This window comes from Schistocerca cancellata, chromosome 8 (genome assembly GCF_023864275.1).
Source record: "Schistocerca cancellata isolate TAMUIC-IGC-003103 chromosome 8, iqSchCanc2.1, whole genome shotgun sequence".
Taxonomy (NCBI): Eukaryota; Metazoa; Arthropoda; class Insecta; order Orthoptera; family Acrididae; genus Schistocerca; species Schistocerca cancellata.
The window spans coordinates 399,261,789-399,284,866 of NC_064633.1; positions in this window are offsets into that span (position 1 = coordinate 399,261,789).

The window sequence follows — 23,078 nt, forward strand, 5'->3', positions numbered from 1 at the left end:
GAGAGTCGTGCTCTTAAATAGCCGACAAGCAACCAAAGAGGATACAGAGTCGATCGCAGAGATTTTAAATGAATACAGAGAAGCGACTGGTGTCAACGGAGCAACGTTTCACCAACCACAATCGGATAAGATGACACTGACTGTTTTGGTGCTGCCAGGACATGGTGTTAACAGAATATGCTCGTAAGGAGCAAACCGTCTCAAGAGATCTCCTGATAAGGTTAGGAGATAGTGTCGAGGTGAAGCGTCTCAGGAAGCTGTCGAAGGAGGTGCGTTTGGTCCACGACATCAGTTCATCTTGCGTAGGACACAGGCACGCATGTAGCCTCTTTGGACTACAAAATTTTGCTCGTCGTCCATATTCTACCGATATAACACTCAGTGACTTCTTCTCCTTTCCTCGGATGAACAGTCCATCGTGTGCCAAGCATTTACCGTGTGATGGTGCAGCGCTTGATACATTGATCTACCTAACCACAAAGCATGTGGAGATACGGCAGTAGCCGGTCTAGCTCTCTGAGACAGGGAGAGGATCCAAATAAAATTTAATTAATAATTTCGATTGCAGATTCAACTTTGCCTGAAAATTACGAGTGAACTGATTTTGGTCATGGGCGAATCCGCCCACTAGCTTCAAAGTCATATTAATTAAATGCCGCCGGCCGGCGTGGCCGAGCGGTTCTAGGCGCTACAGTCTGGAACCGCGTGACGACTACAGTCACAGGTTCGAATCCTGCCTCGGGCATGGATGTGTGTGATGTCCTTAGGTTGGTTAGGTTTAAGTAGTTCTAAGTTCTAGGGGACTGGTGACCTCAGCAGTTAAGTCCCATAGTGCTCAGAGCCATTTGAACCATTTTTTAAAATGCCGATTGAATCATGTCAAATGAATTTGTCGCAGCAACTAGTGGGCTCCGTAGCATTGCCTAACCACAGGACTCCCAGCTCGTGAAGTGATTACAATTTCCTGATGTCTGGTTTGGTTAATATAGCGTTTGCATAACGTGGCGTATTTCTGGAAGGCCGTTAGTTTCATTAGCGGCGGACGGAAACACACAGCCCGCCGGTTTTGCAGAGGACTCTCTATTCCAGATTCCCCAACCTGTTAGCTGCAGACACTACATTCACGAGCTGGAACAAATTTGCAAGAGGCGCTCCTGTCAAGCTGGTCACGGGGCTTCTCTTCTTGCCGGTGCAGGTATACAGTGTAGTTGGGATTCGCATACAAAAGTGACGAGAGACGCCATCGACGCCCCAGCTGAAATCAGTTCTCAGCTGGAACAGTTTCGTGACCCTCATCAGCGAGTGAGTTGCCGTCATTATGCACGGGTGTGCACGCCCGTTACATCGATAGCGCTGCTGATGCGCGACTCACTAGAGTACCGTCACTGTCAGTTTACCCGTGCTGATTGGTAATAATTCCGATGCAAAGCAACAGCACGTGTACCGAACCGTGGGTGCGGAAACGCTTCTTGTTTCCAGAATAGCAATCTAAACTGCCCCTGATTGGACCGGTCCCCTCAAGTTTCGTGACTATTAGTGTTTCAAGTAACTCTTAATTTAGAGGTTAGACGATTTATCACAATGTCTGTAATTTGTTTCCTGTTTAATTTTTCTTGTGGCTTCACCTGCAGCAATGCTAGTTCTTGACATTATCGTAGCTTAATTTGTATGCAGTAACCGTTATTCATTTGTAGCAAACTATCTCTCATTTAATGTCTTCTTCTTGGACAATATACGCAACATTTTACCAGATCTGTCTGCTTTTCCTCGATCTTTGGTTTCTCCCTCTTGCCTATCCTATCTCATACCACTGCCCTACCAACATATGAAAGAATTCTTACTTGCATGTCTTCTTTCCCCTGATTGTCTCAAGATCGGATGAGGACCGTAAGGCATGTGTTTCGTCCAGAACGAGTGATATAAAAATGGACAGTCTGAAGGCTGAAAACAGAAAATTAATGGAATACTTATGCAGTGAACTGATAGAAACACATTTGAATACAAGATAACGATGTTATAGCATTGGAAGATATCAATCCACAGTTCTCAATTACCAATCGTGTAGCCAGTTATCCGTAGGAAATTAAAAGTAATAAATGAAAAACAACCGAGCAACAATAACAAATAAAATATTGTCCAGGACTTATAGAGCACTAACTAGTGGAGCGCGAGATACTATCAGAAGTAACACAGACGAGGTATAGATGCTGATTATGAGAGATGTGAGATACGAACACAAAGGGCGATAACTATAACTTTCTTATTGCATTAGCGCTGGAGTACAAATTGTGCAGACATCTCGCAGCGCAAGCTGCTTGCTCCATGCTCGCATAATTATAGCACGTGCACACTCTCACAGCCTGACCGAACTTCTGTCAATGTGAATTTTCATAAGACTCATTCCAAGGCAATGGAAGCCATTTCACGTTAATAAAAGATGTCGGTGACTTCTTCACTGACGACCAACAAGATTCTGCGTACTAGGCGCTGTGTGGAAAAGTTGTGTCTAAATGGGCTCCGCCAAGAAATTTCAACTCAATTTGCTCGGAGAGCAGCTCTCCATGGCTTTATTGTCTCAGAGGAAATACAACGGAGTGCCTACTCCAAGAAAAAGTAGTTCCTGTAGCAGTTCTTACGGGAAGGGGGGAGCCTCACGATGCAGAATTTTGGCTGGAGAGGCGGCGAAAACTCCGTAGCACTTGAAAATCTGTGGTAGCACCAGTAGAACGACTCCCATGAGATAAACGTCTTCCCCGCTGCGGCATGTCGGCGTCGTTGTAATTTAGCATTCAGTATTCTGTGATCGGAAATATTATTTGTCAATAAAGCACCCTTCATTTGTGAGGGATTGGACAAAGCAGCTGCTGATACCACTCCACGTGAGTGTGATATTTCGCTGGAAAGTTTCAGGTGTGCAATGTACACTGACGGAAAGAAGTTGTGTGATATAAACTAAAATAGGTAGGAGTGATGCATGAATGCAGAGACTCGCGGCGATAAAATTGAATAAAATGTTCTCGGGTTCCAACCGCGTCAGTTGCTCAAAAGTACACGAAGTTTCGGCCAAGCACTCCTTAGCCATTGTCAAGTGGTATGACTGTCAGTGGGCTGTTGGTGCGCCCTTATATAGGCTAGATGCCGGCTGTGACGTCACTGGTGCCCGTGACATTTTCTGTAAACGAAGTGGCCAAGGCACCCATTTCGTTTACGGTGGACAAGGACGTCGAGGAAGTGCAATGGATTATCTTTTATATTTTTCCACCTCCATGGTGAACTGGATACTATTGTTGCACTTCCTCGACGTCCTTGTCCACCGTAAACGAAATGGGTGCCTTGGCCACAGCGTCTACAGAAAATCCACCCACACAGACCTGTACCTGCACGCCACCAGCCATCATCATCCAGCACAGAAGCGCACAGTATTAAAAACATTGGTGCATCGTGCAAGAGTAATATCAGACGACGATAACCTGCTCCATGAACTGAGCCACCTACGCAAGGTTTTCAGGAATAACGGCTACAGCGCCCGTCAAGTGAAAGAAGTAATTTCTGGGAAATATTAGAATAAGACCACCGACGAAGAGCAGGAAAAGAAACTTGCTTTGCTGCCATTCTGTGGATCTGTGTCGGGCAAGAAAGCCGCCTGTAGAAAAGACACAAGATCAAATCAATCTTCAGGCCTACAACGAAAATCCGTCAGTTACTGAGACCAGTTAAAGACGCAGTAGGTCTCAGAACACCTGCAGTCTACGAAATACCTTGTGAGTGTGGCCAGAAGTACATCGGACAAACAGTGCGCACTGTGGAACAACGCAGGAAAGAACATGAGAGGTATTATCGCCTAAGCTATCCAGAGAAATCTGCGTTAGCTGAGCGTGCGTTAGAAAACGGTCACCACATAAAATTTGACTATAACTATACCTCTGTCGTGGCTCGCACTAACGCCTTCTGGGATAGTTTAATAAAGGAAGCTATTGAAATAAAAATTACCGCAAACACCGTGAATAGAGACGGTGGCTTGCAGCTCAGCGCTGCGTGGGCGGTGAAGAGGGCACATAGAAGCGGACTCAAAACATACCCACATGTGGCAATGTCACGGGCACCAGTGACGTCAGAGACGGCAGCTAGCGTACATAAGGGTGCACCAGCAGCACGCTGGCAGTCATACCACTCGACAATGGCCAAGGAGTGCTTGGCCGAAAGCTCGTGTAGTTTTAAGCAATTGACGCGGTTGGAAACCAGAGAACATTTTATTTGAAGTCGGTATGAGTGTTTCTACACCTAGAAGATGATGTCTATTCAAATGTCGCGCCAGTCGCATAAGAGTGGCGCTAGTAGCGCTACTACGAAAATGCAAATCAGTTTGCTTTACATACCTTGTGTAATGGTCGTGAGCGTTAATAACCTCCGAGACTGGACGTTGTGAGTTGACGTTAGTCAAGAATGCGTTTAAGGCGACAAAGACGTCATTCACAGTACATCACTGAGCTTGAACAAGATCTAGGACTACGAGAGTGGATGTTCCTCCTGTGATGCTATAGAAAAACGTGGAAGGAATGTGACAGTGGTGGACACGAGAATGTACGGTCGTGAGAAGACTGGGCTCCGCACGACCACGTGGCAGCACCGAGAGGGAAGACCGTCGTGTTCGGTCTCTGGCTCTGACGCTTCGTACTGCATCTGAAGCAGCAATCTGAGCAGCAGTTGTCACTCTAGTGGCACAACCAACTGTTACAAATCGGTTACTTCAACAACAGCTCCGCTCCAGGCGCCCCGTAGCGTGCGTTCCAGGGAACCCACACCACGGCTTTTTACTCCAGTGGTGTCAAGCGAGAGCTAATTGGAGGGCAGGGTGGATGTCTGTTGTGTTTTCAAATGAAAGCTGGTTCTGCTTTGGTGCCAGTGATGGTCCTGTGTTGGTTAGAAGGAGGCCAGTTCAGGGTCTGCAATCAACCTGTGTGTGCTGGACAAACTGGAGCTGCACCTGGAGCTGTGATTTGAGGTGCGATTTCGTATAACAGTAGGAGCACTCTCGTGGTTATCCCACGCACCCTAACTGCAAATTAGTACGTCAGTCTGTTGATTCGACCTGTATTTCTGCCATTCATGAACAACATTCCAGGGGGTGTTTCCCGACACAGCAACGCTCGCCCATATACCGCTGCTTTAACCCAGAATGCTTTTAAAGAGTGTCGTCATGTTGCCTTGGCGTGCTCCATCACCACACCTGTCTCCAACCGGGCTCATGTAGAACGACAACTACACCGTCACCCACAGACAACATTAACCGTCTCTGCAACGAGAATGGAACTCCATCCCAGAAACTGACATCCGGCACCTGTACAACACAATGCATGCACGTTTGCATACTTGCTTTCAACATTCTAACAGTTGCGCCGGTATTGATGTACCAGACGATCACATTTGCGATGGCTTATCTCGCTCTCACACTAACCTGAAACGTTAATCATTTACGTACACTACTGTCCATTAAAATTGCTGCACCAAGAAGAAATGCAGATGATAAACGGGTATTCATTGGACAAATATATTATACTAGAAATGGCATGTGATTACATTTTCACGCAATTTGGGTGCATAGATCCTGATAAAACAGTACCCAGAACAACCACCTTCATACGCCTGGGCATTGAGTCAAACATTGGATGGCGTGTACAGGTACAGCTGCCCATGCAGCTTCAACACGATACCACAGTTCATCAAGAGTAGTGACTGGCGTATTGTGACGAGCCAGTTGCTCGGCCACCATTGACCAGACGTTTTCAGTAGGTGAGAGATCTGGAGAATGTGCTCGCCAGGGAAGCAGTCGAACATTTTCTGTATCGAGAAAGGCCCGTACAGGACCTGCAATATGCGGTCGTGCATTATCCTGCTAAAATGTAGGGTTTCGCAGGGATCGAATGAAGGGTAGAGCCATGGGTCGTAACACATCTGAAATGTAACGTCCGCTGCTCAAAGTGCTGTCAATGCGAACAATAGGTGACCGAGACGTGTAACCAATGGCACCCCATACCATCACGCCGGGTGAAACGCCAGTATGGCGATGACAAATACACGCTTCCAATTTGCGTTAACCGCGATGTCGCCAAACACGGATGCGGCCATCATGATGCTGTAAACTGAACCTGGATTCATCCGAAAAAATGACGTTTTGCCATTCGTACACCCAGGTCCGTACACCACCGCAGGCGCTCATGTCTGTGATGCAGCGTGAAGGGTAACCGCAGCTATGGTCTCCGAGCTGATAGTCCATGCTGCTGCAAACGTCGTCGAACTGTTCGTGCAGATGGTTGTTGTCTTGCAAACGTCCCCATCTGTTGACTCAGGGATCGAGACGTGGCTGCACGATCAGTTACAGCCATGCAGAGAAGATGCCTGTCATCTCGACTCCTAGTGATACGAGGTCGTTGGGATCCAGCACGGCGTTCCGTATTACCCTCCTGAACCCACCGATTCCATATTTTGCTAAGAGCCATTTGATCTCAACCACCGCGGGCAGCAATGTCGCGATACGATAAACCGCAAACGCGATAGGCTGCAATCCGACCTTTATCAAACTCGGAAACGTGATGGTACGCATTTCTCCTCCTTACACGAGGCATCACAACAACCTTTCACCAGGCAACGCCGGTCAACTGCTGTTTGTGTATGAGAAATCGCTTGGAAACTTCCCTCATGTCAGCACGTTGTAGGTGTCGCCACCGGCGCCAACCTTGTGTGAATGCTCTGAAAAGCTAATCATTTACATATTACGGTTAAATTTCGCGACTGTAACACGTCATCTTCGTGGCGTAGCAATATTAATGGACAGTAGAGTATGTTACCCACAAAAATGTATTCCCGAAATTTCATTACTCTGCATTAATTATTATTTGGTGCTGCGATTTTTTTTCCGTCGTTGTAGTTATGCTTCCTTGAACATTTTAAAATGGCAGTTATTCTACACACAAAATTGAATGTGAAATTACTGTACTTCCTTTGCTAAAGTACATCACGTTTGCATGATAAGAGAGTATGGGACCTTCCGCAAGACCGCATCACAAAATTGGAGTTGTAAACAATTTTGCGAGGGAATGGACAGTGCTCGCGTGATGGAACGACTCGTCAGTTGTCACTGGCAAGCTCCAGTTAACTACCAAATACATTCTAGGCGCGAATAGCATTACTAATAATGAGTCTCGTCTGGCACGTCACGGGGTGCAGCAGGGAACGCAGACGAACTACGATCGTCCGAAAAGTATCGTACTGCTATAAAAGACCCCCTTGCTGTCCTCTGTGTACCGTGTTTGATTGCTCCCTTTCATTTAGTATGTGCTAAAACGGGCGGTGCATAGTGCACACTGATTGATATGAATAATTTATAGCAGTGCATAAATGCGTTTTTTGTCATCGCTCCGTCCTATTTTATGCGCTTAAAACGTGTCAGTGGTCATTCTATCTTCCATTTCTCGCTTAAGAAGGGATGCATAGCCTGCCGCGTAGCCGTTATACGAAAATAGGCGCAGTCCATTTTCTTTTAGTTTTATGAGTAAATTCGATATACATTTTCAACTTTTCGAGACGTAACGAATAGTCCATTAAATTTCGGGCGTGCAACAGCGCAACTAAAATTTCTTCCACTGATATTTCGGTCGCGTATCGTCCAGCCATCGTCAGAGTGTGTTATTTAGAGCATCAGTACCAAAGGTGAAAATTATTGTGAAAAGTGAAAGTAGATATCAAATCCTCATCGTAAGCAAGAAACAGACGAGTAACCGTTCACTCGTTGAAAAATCCGTACCTAAAGACAAAAATCTGTACCTAAGGATTGAAAAGTTGCACAAGTCACACCCCATTATCAACCGCAACGTCAGAAGTCTCTCTGGTGCCTTTCATAAAGCCAGATTGACCGTCAAAAAGATCCTCAATTCTCCTCTCTGTTCTTCTGTAAGTTATTCTTGACAGCAACTTGGATGTATGAGCTATTAAGGTCATTGTGCGATAGTTGTCTCATTTGTCGGCTATTGCTATATTCGGATTATTGTGTATGATGTTTTTCTGAAAGTCAGATGGTGTATCACCAGTCTCCTACATTCTACACACCGACGTGAATTATTGTTTTGTTGACACTTCCTCCACTTATTTTAGAAATTCAGACGAAATGTTATCTATCCCTTCTGTCTTATTTGACCTTAAGTCTTCCAAACCTGTTTAAAGTTTGACTCTAATATTGGATCCCCTATCTCTTCCCTGTAGATTCTTGTTTCTTCTTCTATCGTGTAATGCTTATAGAGGCCTCTGATGTATTCTTTCCACCTATGCGCTTTCTCCTCTGCATTTAATTGTGGAATCCCAATTACGCTCTTAATATTACCGCGCCTGCTTTTAATTTCACCGAAAGTTGTTTTGACTTTTCTATACGCTGAGTCAATCCTTCCGATAGTCATACTTTTTCGATTACTTCACATATTTCATGTAGCAATTTCGCGTTACGTTCTCGTGCACTTGCTATTTATTTCATTCCTCGACGGCGTGTATTTCTGTATTCGTGAATGTCTCTGAATATTTTTATTCTTTCTCGAATGCGATCACAGAAACTTTTCGAAAAATTGTAGGCGCGCTAGACAGGCGACCGATATCTTAAATAAGCATGTATTAAGATGGCAAGAGACGTAAACGCTTGGGCAGAATGCAAAATTTACGGCGAGCATTAAATTACGTCTCCTGGTCGTGCGGTGGAGTAAGACGAACGTTTCGAACTCTGCGCTCCACGGTGCTCCTCTTTTACATGTAGTGAAGTTGTTGGACAACGAGGTCGAATGTGGCTCTTCAGTTTTACTCACTTACTCTTTACTCTAGGTCTGAAGAAGGAAAAGAAATGTTATTGTATGTCGAACTGATAGGAAAGCACAAAATAAGCAGATACTTGGCCGTTCATCAATATTCTGAAAAATCAAATGTTTACTGGACAATACAAAAATTTCGTGATGTCGTTTGCGACAGACTTCAGAAGACGTGTGAATTTGGTAGGACTAAATGTAGTCAAGCAAGACATGCATTACAGAAAGCTGTAATTGTTACAAAAGGATTATCTACTGGAGTTCGCTTTTGCACAATCGGAGATTCATTTAAAACTTTACAATACCAGCTCAAAATTTACAGACTGCGAAGTGGATTCGTAATGAAAGAATTAAGGCGACCAGTTGTTGGAGTTCTAAAGGAGTAAGTTAAGATGGGTAAAAAGAATATCAAGCTGCTTTTGATTTGTTTCAAATTCACTTGACATCAACGCTAATAAAACATTGGGTTATGTGGTAGCGTTCTCAATCTAGTTAACTAAATCACCAAATTCTAACGAAAGTCCTTCTCTGACTGAAGTGTGTTTAGATTCATCTTGTGAAGGCGTGTTCAAAAATGGCTCTGAGCACTATGGGACTTAACATCTGAGGTCATAAGACCCCTAGACTTAGAACTACTTAAACCTAACCAACCTAAGGACATCACACACAACCATGTCCGAGGCAGGATTCGAACCTGCGATCGTAGCAGCAGCGCGGTTCCGGACTGAAGCGACTAGAACCGCTCGGCCACAACGGCCGGCTGAAGGCGTATCACAGAGGTGAACTGTTGCCTGTGGAGTCGATGACACATGGGAAATATACTGACAGAAAAAAAAAATCGCAACACCAAAAATAATTAATGTAGAGTAATGGAATTTCGGGAATACATTTATGTGGGTAACATATGTGATTAACTAAGATTGCAAGATCACAGTTTAATGTAAGCACGATATAAGCCGTTGTAAACTTAAAATGCTGGCACATTGATAACCGTTGTAACCGCCAGAACGATGAATGCAAGCATGAAAACGGGCAAGCATGGTGTACTGGTGCCAGATGACCATTTGTGGAGTGGACTTGCATGCCCATTGCACTTGGTCGGTCAATACAGGGACTATTAATACTGGCTGTGGAAGACGAAGGAGTTGCAGAATGAGATTTTCACTCTGCAGCGGAGTGTGCGCTGATATGAAACTTCCTGGCAGATTAAAACTGTGTGCCGGACCGAGACTCGAACTCGGGCACACAGTTTTAATCTGCTAGGAAGTTTCATATCAGCGCACATTCCGCTGCAGAGTGAAAAATCTCATTCTGGAAACATCCCCCAGGCTGTGGCTAAGCCATGTCTCCGCAATATCCTTTCTTTCAGGAGTGCTAGTTCTGCAAGGTTCGCAGGAGAGCTTCTGTAAAGTTTGGAAGGTAGGAGACGAGGTACTGGCAGAAGTAAAGCTGTGAGGACGGGGCGTGAGTCGTGCTTGGGTAGCTCAGTTGGTAGAGCACTAGTCCGCGAAAGGCAAAGGTGTCGAGTTCGAGTCTCGGTCCGGCACACAGTTTTAATCTGCCAGGAAGTTTCACGACGAAGGGGTTGTCGTCCGATGATGCCCTATGTGTACTCGGCGGAGACAGACCTAGTGATCGAGCAGGTCTAGGCAACGTGTCGACACTCTGTAGAGCATGTTGGGTTACAACAGCGGTCCGTAGGGGAGCGCTATGCTGATGGGAACAGCTCACGGAATACTGCTCGCGAATGGGAGAACAACAGGTCGAATCACCAAGCTGACATACAGACTTGCAGTCAGGGTGCGTGGGATAACCACGAGAGTGTTGCTGCTGTCACACGGAGTCGCACCCCAGACCATAACTACGTTTGTGGGTCCAGCGTGTCCAGGACGCAGATAGGTTGGCTGCAGACCCTCGACTGACGTCCTTGTAACCAGCACACGGCGCCGTCACTGCCAGCGAGGCAGAACCAGATTTCATCAGAAAACACAACCGCCCTCCACCTTGCGGTCCAATGAGCTCTCGCCTGATATCACTGAAGTAGCAAATGGCGGTGTTTTGTTGTCAGTGGAATGCACGCTTTAGGGCGTCTGGCTCGGATCTGTGCATGAAGAACCGATTTGTAACTGCTCAGATTGCTGCTGCAAATAAAGTGCGATGCTCCAAAACCATTTTTCAAACACGACGGCCGTCCCTCTCGGTAATACCACGTTGCTGTTGGTAGTCATGTCTTCTTGCGACTGACGACCACTTCCGGCAGTCTCGCTACATTCCTGCCAGGTCTTTTTGCAGTATCGCAGAACGGACATCCAGCTTCTCATAGTCCTGTTATACGACCTCATTCAAACTCTGAAGTGCTGCTTTTGACGTCTTTGTCATTTTAAAGACATATGGACCAATATCAACTCACCACGTCCAATCTCAAAGATAAATAACACTGACAACCATTTGAGCGTGTACTTAAAGCAAACCTGATTTGCATCCTTATAGTGGCGCTGCTAGTGCCCCTCTTCTCTGACTGGCGCGAAATTTCAAGAGATATCATCTTTCATATGTAGAAACATTCCTACCAAATTTCTTTTATGTTGCACAACTCATTCTTGGTGTGATTTTTTTCCGTCAGTGTATTTTAATGTTTGTTGACTGATTGATTCGTTACTGAAGAAGAATGCCCATCAGAAGCACTATATCCGTAATTGGAAAAATTTTCATTCGCACATCGGGCAGCGCTAAACGAAATATGGTGTAGCACATAAACTGTAGCTGACTGAGTCTGTATTATTATTTTATTTGCAGTGAAAATTCCAATGCCATGCCGTTCATCCATGGACTGACTTTCCCCTGACTTCTTTATCAGAAAGTCGAGAGCAGAAACATTATTTCTGAAGGATTTATGTCACTATTTTTAACATGTTCTGGAGAACTGGAATCAACTGTGATTTAGTTGTTCTTCTCTGACTATTCGTCACAGTCTGTATCAATATTCTGTTCTCTCGCATCATATTTAGGCAGGTAAAAATAAAAGTATTATCAAGATGCTAGAAACATGGGATGAAATGGCTGGCTGTAGTACAACACTATGACACCTTGCTGAATTTCTCCACTGTCTTGGTACTATTAACGGAAAACATTTATTTACTTATTTACACGTCATGTTCCTTAGGTCCAAACTGAGGACCAAATCTCCAAGGTCATGGAACGTGTCAGTACATGAAATTACTATATAAAAGTAATAACTGATAAAATAAAATGTTTATGAATCCGAAAAATGTCAATCCATAAGTTTAAGTAAACGCAATCAAGAATACCACAAGAATCAGCTTAATTTTTCAAGGAACCCTTCGACAGAATAGAAGGAGTGACCCATGAGGAAACTCTTAAAGTTCGATTTGAAAGCGCATGGATTACTGCTAAGATTTTTGAATTCGAGTGTAGCTTATTGGGAAAAAATGGATCCAGCAGCGAGCCTCACACCTTTCTGCACAAGAGTTAAGGAAGTCCCGTCCAAATGCAGGTTTCATTTCTGCCGAGTATTAACTCAGTGAAAGCTGCTAATTCTTCGGAATAAGCTAATATTGTTAACAAGACAGTAAGGAATGTATATCTTGAGAATCCTACGTCAAAATACCCAGAGTCGTAAACAGGGGTCGACAAAAGGTTCGTGAACTTATACCACTTATTGCCCAAACCGCCCGTTTCTGAGCCAAAAATATCCTTTTAGAATGGGAAGGGTTACCCCAAAATGTAATACCATACAACATAAGCGAATGAAAATAAGCAAAGTAGACTAATTTTCGTGTCGAACGATCACTCACTTCAGATACCTTTCGAATAGTAAAAATGGCAGCATTTGTTGAATTGTGCCAGAAACTGTAAAAACTGAGTCTTACTGTGATTTAGCGTTAGTTTATTTCCGAAAAGCCATTAATCGCACTATTGGAAACCGAGCCAATGTTGCACACAACATCCTTTACTACCAAGCAATATAAGTTTTCCATATTAGGTCCATTGTGCTGCCATTTACTGCCAGGTAATCCATATCAGCGACCTCAGTGATCATTAGACATCGTGAGAGAGCAGAACGGGGCGTTCCGCGCGACTCACGGACTTTGATCGTCCTCAGGTGATTGGTGTCACTTGTGTCATACGTCTGTACGCGAGATTTCCACTCTCCTAAACATCTCTGGGTCCACTGTTTCCGATGTGATAGTGAAGTGGAAAAAGTGAAGGGACACGTGCAGCACAAAAGCGTAGAGGCTGACCTCATCTGTTGACTGACAGAGACCGTAGACAGTTGAAGAGGGTCGTAATTTGTAATAGACAGACATCTATCTAGACCATCACACAGGAATTCCAAACTGCATCAGGAACCACTGCATGTACCATGATAGTAGGCGGGAGGTGAGAAAACTTGGGTTTCATGGTCGAGCGGCTGCTCATAATCCACACATCACGCCGGTAAATGACAAACGACGCCTCACTTGGCGTAAGGAGCGTAAACACTGGACGATTGAACAGTGGAAAAACGTTGTGTGGAGTGACGAATCACGGTACACAATGTGGCGATCCGATGGCAGAGTGTGGTTACAGCGAATACCCGGTGAACGTCATCTGCCAGCGTGTGTAGTGCTAGCAGTCATATCCGATGGCGGTGGTGTTATGGTGCGGTCGTGTTTTTCGCGGAGGGGGCTTGTACCCCTTGGTTTACTTGGCACTACCACACCACAGGCCTACATTGATGTTTTAGGTACCTTCCTGCTTCTAACTGTTGAAGAGCAATTCGGGGATGGCGATTGCATCTTTCAACACGATCGAGCACCTGTTCATAATGCCTGTGGTGGAGTGGTTACATGACAATAACATCCCTGCAATGGACTGGCCTGCACAGAGTCCTGACCTGAATCCTATAGAACACCTTTGGGATGTTTTGGAACGCCGACTTCGTACCAGGCCTCACCGACCGACAACGATACCTCTCCTCAGTGCAGCACTCCGTGAAGAATTGGCTGCCATTCCCCAAAAACTCTTCCAGCACCTGATTGAACGTATGCCTGCGACAGTGGTAGCTGTCTTCAAGGCTAAGGGTAGGCCAACACCATATTTAATTCCAGCATTACCGATGGAGGGCGCCACGAACTTGTAAGTCACAAAAAAAAAAATAAAAAAAATGTTTAAATGTGTGTAAAATCTTATGGGAATTAACTGCTAAGGTCATCAGTCCCTAACCTTGCACATTACTTAACCTAAATTATTCTAAGGACAGACAGATACACCTATGCCTGAGGGAGGACTCGGACCTCCACCGGGACCAGCCACACAGTCCATGACTACAGCGCCTTTGACCGCTCGGCTAATCCCTCACGGCTAAGTCATTTTCAGCTAGGTGTCCGGATACTTTTGATCACATAAAAGGTAATGCATTAGTGGAGTTAGTACATGCGAATAACTGTCCGACGTGATAATGGCCATATGATGGGAATTAACAGACTTTCAACGAGGGATGATGGATGGAGCTAGATGCATGGGACATTCCATTTCGGAAATCGATAAGGAATTCAGTGTTCCGATACCCACAGTGTCAAGAGTGTGCTAAGAATCTAACATTTCAGGCATTACCTCTCATCACGGACAACGCAGTTGGACACTAGACGACTGGTAAACCATAGCCTTGTCGAATGAGCACCAATTTCAGGTGGTAAGAACTGATGGCAGAGTTCGAGTGTGGTGCAGACCCCACGAAGCATTGTGCAAATGGTTCAAATGGCTCTGAGCACTAGGGGACTTAACAGCTGTGGTCATCAGTCCCCTAGAACTTAGAACTACTTAAACCTAAGTAACGTAAGGACAACACACACATCCATACCCGAGGCAGGATTCGAACCTGCCACCGTAGCGGTCCTGCAGTTCCACACTGAAGCGCCTGAAACCCTCGGCCACACCGGCCGGCGAAGCCTTGTTAAAAGGGACTGTGCGAGCTGGTGGTGGCTCCATGTTGGTATGGGTTGTGTTCACAAGCAATGGACTGGATCCTCTGGTCCAACTGAACCTAACACTGACTGGAAATAATTAAGTTCGGCTATTTGGAGACCATTTGGAGCCATTAATGGACTTCATGTTCAGAAACAACGAAGTCGTGTCACCGTACCACATTTGTTTGCGACTTGTTTGAAGAACATTCTGGAAATTTCGATCGAATGGCTTGGTCACCCAGGTCGCCCGACGTGGATACCACCGAGTATTTATAGGACATAATCGAGAGATCAGATCGTGCTCCAAATCCTACACCGGCAACACTTTCGCAATTATGGACGGCTGTAGAGGCTGAATGGCTCAGCAGCTCAGCCGTGCTTCAGGGGTTTCCAATGACGTGCTGAGTCCACGCCACGTCGAGTTGCTGCACTAGATCGGGCAAAAGGAGGCTGACACGATATTAACCCTTTCGGAGGCGTTGGGAATTATACTTCCCAGCTTAAAAATAACGAGAAAGGTTCCGTGGGGTGCGGATTTTCCAGAATCGTGACGTGCTGCGATCTGCTGGATCCCTTGTCAATTTACTGGCAACAGCCGTTTTTTGCTTAGCGCCAGTGTAGAGTAGAATGTGTTATGGTCACTGCCTATTACGCTGTTTTGCCAGAAAAATCAGTTTTTTCATTATATTCGAGTTAAAGGTAATTTTTAACAATATATTGATTATGGAAAAATTTAATATATTTCTTTGACGTTTCTAACTGATTACTGGGTAATTGTGATGCTATTCCAAAAAGTTATGACAATATCCTTTGGTGGGTAGTTTAGATTTCCATTGACTTTTCACGAACCCGTCAGTCAGATTTTTTTCTTGCAATAATTGTAATCTAATGTTTCCATGAGCTAAATTCAAGAGGAAATTCACACTACAAAGTATGTTTTCGGCGAGTATTTCTTAGAGACGAATGTTTACACAAATACAGTGTACTTCTGTAGTGATCTATTTCAAATTCCGATGATACTGAATATGAGAATGGCAGTGATTCTGAAGCAGAATGTGACTTTGGAGCCAGTGGTGATTTGAAGAACTTGGATAAATCGTTTCATGCCACATCGCTGCAGTCGTGCATATTGGGATTATGTGCATGAGGAACATACAGAGGACCTGGCTGAAGGAGCTACTTTGCATGCAGTTGCAGATGATACAGGGACTCTAGACGACTGAGATCAACATTGTGATGAAGATTGGGGCGATGTCTGTTAACTTCTTATCAGCGGACAGATGTCGTTTAGTAAAAAGTGCTGCTTCATGTTTTCAGTAACAGTAACTATGAAATACGCTACTTTTCAAAATTTTTTGATGATATTTTCAGCATAATCATAAATAAAACAAAGAGGTTTGCTACTCAAAATAGAGCTTTATATGGGGTAATGTTGATACAAAAAAAGGATGGAATCCTACAAATATTAGGCAGAGGTAGGTATTTATTGGATGCCTTATTATTATGGGCATTCATGAACTTACACCACTGACAAATTTTTGGAGTTCAGATCCAATTCTAGGTGTTGACGTTGTAGCAGAAGTAATGATCAGTAAGAGATTCAAAAACATTGTCAAAAACTGCGAGGTCTCCTAACAAAACTTTTAGAGAATCTTAAGGGACTTAGCTCCTAAGGTTATCAGTCCCTAAGCTTACACACTACTTAACCTAAATTATCCTAAGGACAAACACACACACTCATGCCCGAGGGACGACTCGAACCTCCGTCGGGACCAGCCGCACAGTCCATGACTGCAGCGTCTCAGACCGCTCGGCTGATCCCGCGCGGCTTTAGAGAATCGCAAAGCAAATTACGACCACTTCTCTTTCCTATCTGTTGACGAGAGCATGAGTGCCTTGAAATGCCGCTCTCGTATGAAGCAGTTCATGCCGATGAAACCCGAAAGAAATAAGTATGGTGTTTTTGAGACGCAGAGACAGGATACCTACTGGATTGGATATCTGCACTGGAAAGTCAAAAGAAAACAGTGATGGTTACTCACTAGGGGAAAGAGTAGTCATAAAAGTAACAGAATGTGTACATCAGAAGGCTACACTTGTGCCGTTTCATAACTTTTTTACGTCACCAAGGCCAATGTCTATCTTACTGACGCGAAGCATTTACCTTTGCGGAACTGTCGGAGTGAATCGCAAAGGTCTCCCTTCTATGGTGAAAGATGATAGGTTATCTAGACTAGAATTTCAGTTTCAAATGAGAGGTACCATCTCAGTTGTGAGGTGATGGACAATCGTGCTGTCACGTTGCTGTCAACATTTCGTGATCCACAAGCGACAACAATAGTCGCTCGCAAGAATAAAGATGGGACACCATTATACGTATTCTGATCCTTAGTTGTGGTTTGGTTAGTTGGGGTTGAAGGGACCAAACAGCAAGGTCATCAGTCCCTTGTTTCAATGTGGTCCATTCCGATAGTGTGACATCTCAGTAAAGTCAGAACGATAAAAGGGAAAAGGCTAAAAATGTAAAAGGGCAATCATGTTGTCAATGGTAAAAACAAAATGAGGTAAGTCAGCAAGAGAGCGAACCCAACGCTATGCTAGAGGCAGGAAATATCCCACCTCTGAAGCAGCAGAGGCAAGACCATCTGCGACTTAAAAGGTGCAACCGCTAGAATGTAGAATTGCGTATGGGAAAAGGAGACTAACCAATCCTAAAAAAATGATAAAAACAGAGAAAAAGGGGAAGAAAAGAGGATCTCAGTCAGGGAGGGGAGTCGGGTATCTCCAAACACGGCTTACAGTGAGAGATACCCCAACACTCACCGCCCTGCCCCAACACCAGAGAGATATTAAAATCCTTAAAACTGAGAATAAAAACCACCTTCCCTGAGGAAACCGAGAACCAGGTCGACCATCCAGGAATCGTCAGCCAACATCAAATGTAAAGTGTGGGGGAGACTGTACTTAGCACGCAGAGCCAAAAGAAGGGGGCATTCAACCAAAATGTTGGCTACTGACTGGAAGGCTCAACAACCACAAAGTGGGGGAGGCTATTCATGCAAAAGAAAACCATGGGTCAGCCTGGTATAGCCAATGCGGAGACGACACAGTGTGGTTGAGTCCTTTCGGGAGAGGCGAAAGGAAGAACGCCACAGGCCTGGTGTCAATCGCAAGAAGTTTATTAGACAGGGAAGTAGCCTCCCGAGAGCTGGCCCATGACTGTGCGAAGTGGGATTTGAAGTGGAGCCGTAAATCCGCTGCTGCAGGTGTACAGAAAACGTGGGTAAGTGACTGCTCCCCCAGCCAAACGATCAGCGAGCTCATTACCCGGGATACCCACATGTCCAGGGACCCAAAGAAGTCACCAGAACAAGCAGCATGGTCAATATCAGCGAGATGGTCATGGATGGCAGAGACCAAGGGATGGCGCGAAAAACACCAGTCAGTAGCCAGAAGGCCACTCATTGGGCCCGTACATAACAAAATGCGGTTGTGTTGGGACTTTTTAATAAAGGTAAGGGCCTGGGAAATTGCCATCAATTCCGCAGTAAACACCCCACATGTAGGTGACAGCAGATGATTTTCCGTTCCAACAGAGGACTTGAAGGCATATCAGCAGGCATGACCAGCAGATTTAGAGCCATCAGTGGAAAAAACAACAGCATCCCGAAACTTCCATAAAATTCGGCGGGAAAAGGAATGGAACACCATCGGGAGGATGGAATCTTTCGGACCTCAGCGGAGATCCATCCGAATTCGAGGCCAAGGAACTAACCAAGGGGGTGGAGGGGAGGGAGCCAGGAAGACAGGACAAAGAAGGATGCTGAAAATCACACCAAAGAGATGCAAGGCGGAGCCCAACCGGTAAACCCGCCTAAGGGCGGGAATCAGGTGGGCGACGTCCATGGCCTTGGAACAGGATAGAATAGGAAGGATGAGTGGGAGAGGAACGGACAGCTAGTGTATAAGACACCAGAAGCTGGGACCGCCGAACAGAAAGGGGGGGGGGGATCCCAGCTTCAACCAGGAGACTATCAACAGGGCTAGTAGGGAGGCACCAGTGGCCAAACGGATACCACGATGGTGGACTGGATCCAGCACATGCAGTGTGGAAGGAGCAGCCAGACCATAAACTTGACAACCATAGTCCAAGCGAGACAGAACTAGAGCACGATAAAGATGGAGAAGGAGGGAGCGGTCCACACCCCAAGAGGAGTGGGCAAGGAAGTGAGGGACATTGAGTTTACGGAAACATCCTACCTTCAGAAGTCTGATATGGGGCAGCCAGGTGAGCTTGTTGTCGAAAAGAAGACCCAGGAAACGAAACTGTGGAGCCACAGGCAATCGTTGTGCATCGAGATAGAGCTCTGGATCAGGGTGAATCGTAGTACGGTGACAGAAGTGGACCACCCGCGATTTTAAAGGAGAGAATGGAAACCCGTGTGAGAGGGTCCATGCAGAGGCACGCTGTATAGCTCCCTGGAGCTGCCACTCAGCAGAGGTCATCGAAGAGGAACGAACCCAAATGCAGAAATCATCCACATACAGGGCAGGGGCCACCAAAGGACCGACAGAGGCCACAAGTCCATCAATAGCAATGAGGAAAAGAAGTACACTCAAGACAGAACCCTGTGGGATGCCCATCTCCTGGGTCCGTGGAGAACTAGAAACAGTACCAACCCGAACCCTGAATGACCGATGGAACAGGAACTAGCGGATAAAAATCGGGAGTGGGCCCCAAAGACCCCACTGATGAAGTGTAAGTAAGATGTGATGGCGCCAGGCTGTGTCATAGGCCTTGCGTAGGTCAAAAAATACTGCAACCAAATGGCGGTTCTGGGAAAAAGCCTAACGAACTGCGGATTCCAAGCAAAGTAAATGATCGATCAGAGACCGTCCCTATCGGAAGCCACACTGGTAAGGGGACAATAGATCCCGAGATTCGAGGACCCATTGAGCCGACGGGCTACCATCCATTCAAGTAACTTGCAAACAACATTGGTCAGACTAATTGGCCGATAGCTGTCAACAAATAGGGGGTTCTTACCAGGCTTAAGGACAGGAACCACGATGCTATCCCTCCACTGAGAAAGGAAGTCTCCCCGGAGCCAGATATGGTTAAACACCCAGAGAAGATGTTGCTGTTGTGGAGCACTGAGATGTTGAAGCAGTTGGTTATGAATGGAGTCTGGGCCAGGGGCCGTATCATGAGAAGAAGAAAGTGCAGAAAGAAATTCCCATTTAGTAAAAGGTTCGTTGTAAGATTCTGACTGACAAGGGGTAAAAAATAAGGTGGAAGCTTCAGGCCGCTGTTTCCGGTGAAGGAAAGCAGCCAGATAGGAGGCTGATGCTGATGCCATTGCAAAATGGGTCGCAAGATGTTCCGCAAGAATCAACAGATCCGTACAAAGGCCATCTGGGAGGTGAAGGCCTTGGAGGGTGGACTGCCGATGGCAACCTTGGAGAGAGCAAAGTGTAGCCCATATCCATGACATAGGGACAGTAGAACCGAGGGAAGAGACAAATCGTTCCCAACATACCCGTTTGCTCTGTTTGATTAAATAACGGGCTTTAGCGCGAAGGAGTTTAAAGGTAATAAGGCTGGCAGCGGATGGGTGCCTCTTAAGGTGTTGCAAAGCTCGACGGCGATCACAGATGGCAATGGCAATGGCCATACTCCACCACGGGACTTTCCAGCGACGAAATGGTCCAGATGAGCGCAGTACAGAAAGGCTAGCAGCACGAACAATCGCGTCAGACACGTCACGTAGGACGTCATCAATACAACCCGACAAAGAGGGAGAAAACACGATCTGTGCAGTGTATAGAGGCCAATCGGCGCGTTGGGGAGACCAACGAGGTAACCTATCCATCGGGGAGTGGGAAGGGAGAGAGAGAATCAACGGGAAATGCTCACAATCACAAAGGTCGTCGTGTGGCGACCAGTGTAATGGAGGGAGCAGAGAGGGAGAAGAAAGAGAATGATCAATGGCAGAAAAGGCACCATGGCTGGCACTGAAATGAGGAGGGGAGCCATCATTAAGAAAGCACAAGTCGTGGTCTGTAATAAACAGATCTAAGAGGAGACCTCGTCTAGATGGAAATGCACTGCCCCACAAGGGATGATGAGCATTAAAATCCCCGAGAAGGAGGAGGAGAGGAGGAAGTTGCTGAGGAAGGGCAGTTAAGGCAGCAGGTGTAAGTGTCCTGTCGGATAAGGATTGCAAACCGTGACCTCAGAGTCCAGGTGGACCCTAGCAGCAACCGCTTCCAATATAGTCTGAAGAGCAATCCTAGACATGCTAGCAATGTCTGTACAGACCAACGTACAAACGCCACCAGAAGCCCACAGGGGTCTGACCCGATTTCGACAGAAAACACGGAACCAACATAGGGTCGGTGAGTGATCATCAGTAAAATGAGATTCCTGTAGAACCACACAAGCTGCAGAGTAAGACTAAATAAGGGATTTCAATTCCGGAGGGTGACGGTAGTATCCACTACAATTCCATTGGATAACCACAGAACGATGATTTAAATGGGGGTTGAACAAGCTAAAGCCAGTCATACCGCCGGGTCACCACCCGTCACCGACAAGGAGGGGGCGACATCCATGAACGACAGGTCAGAATCTGGTTGTGAAGCCTGGGATGGGACCTCTGGTGACACCAGAGGCTCTTCGTCCCTGGACTTATGTTTCTTCTTCTTTTCTGTTTGAGATCGAGGAGGGCTGTGTGGCATAAAGGAGACAGCTCCAGCATGATTGGGAACAGAAAGAGATCGGGCGACCTGGGGGCCGCGGTCGTCGCGTGGCAGCAGACCTTTGGCCTGGAAGGTGCTAGGAAGGGGTATCCCAGGAGGGGCGCCCTTGACCAGCAGACGCCGAAGGAGTGGGGCACTTCTTTGGCTGGGGAGGGGGGGGCAGCGCCCAGAGGAAAAGGTGTGGGAGCTGCATGGGAGGGAGGGAGGAGAGGGGTCCGTGACTGGGGTAAGGGAGGGGTGAAGATGTAACTAAAGCATAACTAGACATCATGGACACAGGGTGAAGACGTGTAAACTTCTTACGAGCCTCGTGTAGGTTAGACGATCAAGGGACTTATACTCCTGTATCTTCTTTTCCTTCTTATATACTGGGCAATCTGGTGAACGTGAAGAATGATTGCCATGATAATTAACACACACAGGAGGGGGAACACAGGGACTCCCCTCGTAGAGTGGATGTCCACAGTCACCACAGAGAGGGGCCTGTGAACAGCGGGAAGACATGTGTCCAAAACGCAAGCACTTAATACACCTCATAGGAGGTGGGATGTACAGCTTCACATCACATCGATAAACCATAATCTTTACTTTCTCAGGGAGGATATCCCCTTCAAAGGCCAGGATAAAGGCACCAGTAACAGTGCGATTGTCGTTAGGACCCTTCTGAACACAAACAAAGAGAACACCCCGCCATCCGAGATTGTCCCAAAATTCCTCATCAGTTTGAAGGATGAGGCCCCTGTGAAAAATCACACCCTGAACCATATTTAGAGACTGGTGGGGGGTAATTGACACAGGAATGGTGCCAAGATGGGCACAGGCACGTAGGGCCGCAGACTGGGCAGCTGAAGCAGTTTCGATCAGCAACGAAACCGACAGGATCTTGCTCAGGGAGTCCACTTCGCCCAACTTGTCTTCAATGTGTTCCACAAAGAATAAAGGTTTGGTATTGGTGAAAGTATCCCCATCAGTCCTGCTGCAAACCAGTTAGCGGGGGAAAGGCTTTGCCCCTAGTCGATGGGCCTGACCCTCTTCCCAGGGGGTAGCCATGGAAGGGAAGGCCGAAGAGACGGCCGCAGAAGAACGGCCAGAGTTCTGGACCCGTATGCGTTTCATTTGAATAGCGTCCGCCCTGATACCACCCACTCCGATCAGGGGCTCTCCTCACGGGCGCCACCCAGCCACAGCAAGGGCCGTCTGGGACGGCGGCCATTGCCGGGAGTTCCGATGCTCCAGGATGACGAGCAACCACTCTAAGGCTTGCATGAGGAGGTCACAGGTATCAGAATTGTGATCCATGTGTGTTCAGGGGGCTCAACCAAAAGGGTACATAGCGACCCCACCACACGGGCTGGCTACCATGCTGGCTATGCACCCTAGCATCAGACAACGACGTGAAAGAAACGGTGGAATGAACTAGGAGGGCACACATCGGAGACACTAGGTAAGGTGCTCTTCCCCAAATGGCTCACACTACGGAAGAGAAATTTAGTAATGGAGGTCAAAC